This window comes from Vigna unguiculata, chromosome 8, assembly GCF_004118075.2.
Source record: "Vigna unguiculata cultivar IT97K-499-35 chromosome 8, ASM411807v1, whole genome shotgun sequence".
NCBI classification, from domain to species: Eukaryota; Viridiplantae; Streptophyta; class Magnoliopsida; order Fabales; family Fabaceae; genus Vigna; species Vigna unguiculata.
Window position 1 is genome coordinate 6,378,023 of NC_040286.1, and position 7,403 is coordinate 6,385,425.

Below are 7,403 nucleotides of genomic sequence, written 5' to 3' on the forward strand. Positions count from 1 at the left end.
TGGGGTTTGTGTGTTGAAACCAAGGTTGGATTGTTATCATAAAGTTTCCGTGTTAATTGAATACGACGTTGAGTATTATTGGACATGTTTTATTTACGAATATCTTTTATGAATATAATTGTTTTTGGTTAGCTTACCCCTATTTGTTTGTTTGTGTGTTTGTTGTATGTGTGATGATCGTATAATGTGTGTTATACGGGAGCAGATGATATTGCAGATAATCTTGGCATGGAGTAGATTGACGAGAGGCTGGGGTGAACTCGGGAGATTTTATAATTTATTTAGTGGTTTTAAATCAGATATTAAAATATATGTAATTTTATTTTGTCCGCAATTGATATTGGAAGTTTTTGACAAAGTGACGTTTGAAATTATGTAATTTAAATTAAATTAAAAGTTTTTTTTATTAGTATATTTTCAATTATAATCCTTTTTCATCAAACGCGAAAGTTTTCTAATGTTCCGTGACATCCCAAAATTGGGGTGTTACAGTCATTTCCATCCTCTTTGCGTCTCTACTAAGACTCATACTTAAGGATAACTTACAATTGATAAGTGGGCTAAAAATTGGCTTGTCGAGTCAAGTCCTTCTCATCAAGCTCCCTAACCAACTATGCCTTCAATTCATGGATTTAAATGTTTTTTTAGCCTACCACCAACATGTAATCCATATATAACACCAAGATAAAAAAAAAAATTATCCTCACCAAATATATTGTAATCAGTACAATGGCTTGAACTTTGTTTGTTTTAATTGAGGCTACACAATCTCTTCGAGTAATCATCAATAAACAATGCAAAATATTTTGCCCCTCCTAGGGATGATATCGTTGATTCCCACACATCAGAATGAATCGAGTCTAATATGTGTTTGTTTATGGTAGTCATTTTAGGAAACTTCAATCTGTGTTGCTCGCTTGTCACACAATGCTTGCAAAAAAGTAAATTAACCTCCTTGAGACCATGTTAAAGATTACATTTCAGAAAAGAATTTGAAGACTTATGATACTTAAAAAACGTAGACTTTCATTGAGAAACGACGTGTCTATCTGACCTCTACAACTGACTTTAGTGAATACAAAATTTTAAATATGGAAGCAATTCCACACACGTAGACCAAATTCCACTGACCTCTACAACTGACTTTAGTGAATACAAAATTTTAAATATGGAAGCAATTCCACACACGTTAACCAAATTCCACTGCACCGTTGAAACTGTGGGTTTGAAAAACTCATAACTGAAAGTGTGTTTTACAAGAAATTGACAATTCTTTATAGGCGTAAAATAATCTTAAAAAAAAAAAATTGGTGTCAAATGTCCAAACATCTTATTGTATGGTTTAATCTTGTGGACTTTGGACCTTGATAATGTTAATAAAATTATGATAGAATTATACACTTGAGTTATATAGGATGAACTAGGAGATCGTCACGTCTAATTATTAATTGAAAAAAAAAAGAAAGATCATTAAGCATTTTTCTTATAGAAAAGTTAGCACGAAATTTCAAACCCATAAGTTATATGCAGGTTTCAAATCTGAAAGATGTTCTACATATACTTTATGTAGATAACAAAATTTCTATGAAAAAATTTTATTCACCTCTTGTCTTTATTGAATTCATGTTATTCACAAGACAATTTATAAACTTATATTTTTGACCGTTGTACTCAATCTGCTAACAAGTTTACTATCCATAGCGGAGTTATTAACACATTTACTCTAACAACTAATTCATTTAAGTTTAGTTTAAACCCAACAAAATTCCCCTATAAAATTAAATGTTTCTCTTATCCTTTATCTTGGTTCCTCTGGTCTTCATCCTAACTTTCCACGTGCAATAAACTTTCTCACATTATGTTTGTCCCTTTCATGAATAGTCAAGTTCTTTGCTTTCTTCATGGCTGACTCCGCTTTCATTGTGGCATATGTAAGACCCACGAAATTTAATTAATTAAAAATTAATTAATTAATATATGCGGGTAGTGGGAGCCTTTATGACAATAAATGTGAATTGTTGTGATGTGGTAAAGTACTAGCTCAAATGGTTGGGAGTATTTATTTGTGTTGAGAGGACTTGGGTTATTGAATTGATTATTATTTTAATAATATGATTGATCATGATAAGTGATAATATAATCTAAGATTTATAGGAATTATCATGAAACATGAGTTGGTTGAATGGTTGTGCATAGACTTGGCATTGGCATGGTTGTGTGTTCGGACCTTGTTAGTCACAAACTAAGCTTTCTTTTTGCCAAAATTCTCTTTGGCGTGAATGTGAAAGGCCATAAACCCTAGTTGTCTTAGGGGGCAAGAGGGCTAGAAAAGCTTGGTTAAGTGTCCAATTAAGAAGGAGAGAGGGTATTAAGTGAAGCAGAGGAGCTAAATTCGGAGAGAGAGCTAAGGAAAGTCATAACCTTGCCTATTCCATTTAATTTCGTAGTTTATGGAAAATTTCTAGAAACCGCCTGGCGGGCCTTCAAAGCCTCCAGGCGACACATGTGATTTCCATTGGGTTATTGAGTTTTTCCCAAAAACCACCTGGCGGTAAGAACAGGCTGCTAGGCGATACACACTGATCAACCTAGTTTTTGAGTTTTTGGCACGAACTACCTGGCGACGATGAACACCTGTCAGACGACACGAGCAGGTTTGCTTGATTTTGATGTCTTTGGAGTTCTGGGCTAAGTTTGATCGGGGAAAAAGGTAGTTTTAAACGTTAGTTGATTATTGGATGCCTGTAGATATTGAATTACATCGTGATTGGAAGCTAATTGAAGGAAATTGTAGGAACTTATTTTTAGGGTTTGAGAATTTAGGAATTTTTGAGTTAGGAATATTGGACGTATAATTACATTGAAGATTGTATGCTAGCCTTTAAATTTGATACTTAGTATAATTGGAATTATGATGGCATGACTAAATTGTGGGATTTGACAGTGGGAGGCATATTGGGTTTTGTGAGGTTTTAGTAGGTGCAACAGAACCTGGGAGTTTTCCCAGAACTGATGCACCGCCTAGCGGGAGATAGCTTGCCACCAAGCGACAACGGAAAGTGTAATTGCTATTTTTGCGTTTTGGGTGGCTTGGGCACGAGTTGGATTCATTGGGAAGGCTAAAAGGAAATATGGTTGGAAAAATAGAGAGAAAAATGTTATTATGAATACTTTTGATGTTAAAAAAGAATGTATGATTAAAGGATTAAAATATGAGTTGCATATCTGAGTGTGTTGGTGTTGTAGTTGAGGTTGAGTTGAGTCATAAAAGGATTCAAGAGCTAGTTTACGTTAATCATAGGCCGATTACCTAAGTTATTGGGTAAATTGTAAGCAATTTGATCTTACTTGTGAATGAGTGGGTATGTGAAATATTAGAGAGTAATGCAGTGGTGTGGCAAAGGTTAGGAAATGGATGGACTGGGAGAATAGGAACCGTTGGGGAATTATGGTGTGAGCATTATGTGGTGGTGGTACTTAATTGAATTTAGGCATTGGAATAGTAATTGGGTGACTACCTAGAGATGCCAATCAATTGAATGCAAGTATAGGATGAATTTCAAGCTGTGAAAGGTAATTGGAGTTCACTAGGAACTAAGTAACTTGCTGGGGCGTGTGAATGAATTTGGAAAACTGAGCTGCGAAAAAAAAGAACTAGTAACTCATTGCACTGGTGTAGCGCCTGGTGGGGAGGTATGAACCATCAGGAGGAAGCTACAAACTAGAGGAGTTCTGGAACACGTGGCGCCTAGCGGTGAGGGTCGTCCCGCCAGGCGATACTTGTAGAGGCAGAGAGTCCAAAGGCGCTTGGCGCTTGGCGGCATGTGGCCCACGCCAAGCGGTCTGGAAGCATATTTCTCCTGTCGGTTCAGAAGCAGTGTCAAGCAATAACACAAAGGCAGAAGCTTTATTTGCTTTGGATGTACGAGATCTATAATGCTTTGGTGTTTCATTAAAGGTCGGCTTGTTGGATGTTCCTTGAGTTGTGGCTCGAAATATATCCTTTGAGTTTTGGCTCGGGATAGGGGTTAAACACTTGGCATTCCTTGAGTTGTGGCTCGAAATGGCATCTCTTGAGTTGTGGCTCGGGATGGCGGATGAACACGCAAAACTCTTGAGTTGTGGCTCGGGTTGGCGAGTGTTGCCGGTGTAAGTGTGCGAGTTATGGCTCGTACGAATGGGTCCAAATAGATTGCCCTCCTTAGTAGTTAATTGACAAGTTTGGTAGTCTTGGGACGTTACAAACTATAACATCCCAGTCGGATAATACGGATTTAAATAAAATAGAAAAGAAATAATAATTAAACATCATTTATTATACTTTCTTTTCTCAAAATGCGGGAAAATTAAAATGTTATTTCATCATAAAGTAAACTTAAATCCATATTTATAAAATTTAAATACAATGTCCAAGTCTAGAACATAAAAGTTTACAAAATGATTCCAAACCCATAAAACATAAAAACTCTAATAAATCTATTCTCCCAGTCTAGCCTCGTTTCGACTCTAGGCCTCACCAGATCCACCTGCAACATCATCTGCTCACGTGTAAAACAATACATGATCATCGCCAAACACAAGCAGATAGGGTGAGCTAACAATATAAAATATTTATACATATAATTCATAACTTATTCACACACATCAAAGGAACTCATATCCTTTGATTCCACACAACATGACCACCAGCATGTCATCCATGATCTATGTCTTTAGATGAATACCTCAGGATGTCTTGCTTAAGCCATAACTTGTAGACACGTGCGGGAAACTTGCTATAGACCATACTCTGTAACACCAGGTGGAGTTCCCAATACCCACATAGCTCGTAGCATCCTAAGACTACAAAACTCGTTAGCTAAATATTAAGGAGGGATATCTATCTGGACCCATCTGTACGAGCCACAACTCGCACATTCACACCGACTACACTCGCCAACCGAGCCACAACTCAAGAGTTCCTCGTGTTCATCCGCCATCCCGAGCCACAACTCTAGAGATGTTATTCCGAGCCATAACTTAAGGAATGTCACGTGCTAAACCCCTATCCCGAGCCACAACTCAAGGGATACGTTCCGAGCCACGACTCAAAGGGTACGTTCCAAGCTACAACTCAAGGAACACTCCAGCAAGCCCACCTTTAAGGTATCACCTAAGCTTTGCAAAACACGCATATTACAAGCAAACAAGTCTGTTGACCCTGCATTATCGCCTGACGTTGCTCCTGAGCTGCCAAGTGAATATGCGTTCCAGACCGCCTGGCAGGGCCTTGTGCCGCCAGGCGCCAAGCGCCTCTAATGTCACATACTTGACAGACATCGCCAAGTGCCTCTAATGTCACAACAGTCCCCTAGAATAATAGATATTGTCTGGCGGTTCATCCTCACTACCAGGCGCTAAACCAGTACAACGAGTTGTACTGGTTTCTATGCATCCAAAAACATAACTTTATTAAATCTACTATCCCATGTACCATATATGCACTATGAATCATATTTACATCCTTCATATCTCACAATTTACACCATCCCACTTAATCAACCATCATTCACAAACTAAGAATATGACATCCTTCAATTTCCCCTAAGAATGTAACCCACTTAGGCTGAATCCAAAATAGTGGCATTCAACCAATTTAATTGTCATTTCTTTGCTCATTAAAAGTGCCTACAATACCTTCCCTCCAACATAATCACCCCATCAAATACTTCCCCTTTAAAACCATATTATTAGTAATCCATGGCAACATTCAAACCTAAGTTAATAATAGGCTTTCTACAACTGTTATGAGCATAACATCTGACTCAAATAGAATTGCTACTTATGCCAATCTAGTCATCATAAGGTCCAACTTATCTCAAGACTTTGACCTCTCATATGGCCTCCCACCTTTGTTCTCATGAGTCATAAAGATCCTTCCCATTACCACAGTGATCCCACGATATTTTTTCCCTTACTGTCAAATTCCTTCCTTAGTACACTTCCATGCAACACTCCAACCTGCCCCTACCAATTCAACCAACAGTTATTGGTCAACACCCCGTCAGGCGACGTATCAGTTTCTGGGAGACCCTAGTTTTTGTTACACCTGCAACGTCCCCAAACAATCCCTGAATGCATCCCTCTATTAATTTTCCACCATTCAATAGTCTCAAGTACCTCCAACACTATTTAATATCAATGTAAAAGTTTACCTACAAGTTCTCAATATGATTTGCACCTCATTCATCCCTAACTCCAATTCCCAATTTCAAAACCCTACAGTTGTTCCATACCCAATTTTATTCCAATTAATTCAATTCACCCTAGAATTTGACCATTCATAGTACTTCACAACTACATCATCATGTATAGTTTCATCCTCTCTGACCACAATAGCCCAGAACCCCCTAAAAACCCCAAATTTGAGCCAAAGTAACTCGCGTCGCCTGACGGTTGTTCATCACCGCCAAGCCGTTCATATAAAATCCAGAAACTGGGTTGTGTAAGATGAGTCGCCTGGCCAGCAGTTCGTGCCGCCAGGCAGTTTTTGGCGAAAAAACCTAGAAACTATCACACAATAGCATGCACCACTTGGCAGTCCTTGAACGCCGCCAGGCAGTTTCTGAAAAAGTCCCATAATTCATAACAGAGTCTATAACAACAAAGTAAAATATTCATATAGTTCATGTAATTCATGTAATTATTATAATGGCTGTAAAATTCGAATTCAGCACCCGTAACCTATATCCCTTGCTCCAAAAGTGCACAAATCTTTGAGTCCTTGATCTCAATTAGCCTTAGCTTGTGATCCCTCCTTCAAGACTCCTTCTCAAGTTTCACTTCTCTCTCTTTGCACTGTGATTCACTCTCTCAATATGCACTAATGGCAGCCTTAGAAAAAATCCACTCTCTCACCCTTAATTTTGCCTTAATTATCAATGATGGAAGGGAAAACGAAAATGTGCATTAAGCTGAATTTAATTGTCATTCAAGGTTCATTAGTGGCTATTTTTCCAACCCCTCTTGGTTGCCCCTTTGTCAACTAGGGTTTTTGGCCTTTCACATTCATGCCAAAAGAAATTTTGGCAAAAAGAAATTTATTTTGCATAAGCCTAGATTTGACCTACACCTTGTCATTGTCAAGCCAATGCACAATCATTCAACCAATTCATGTTTCATGATAATTCCTATAATTGTAGGATTATATTATCACTCATCATAATCACTTATGTTATCAAAAGAATACATAATTAAAATAACACACAATTTGACATACATAAGACTTGAACCCAAGTCCTCTCACACAATCAAGTACTCTAAACCATTTGAACAAGTACTTTTCTACATCATACACATTACCATTTAATGACATAAAGGCTCTTACTACCCGCATTTATTAATTAATTATTAATTTAATTAAT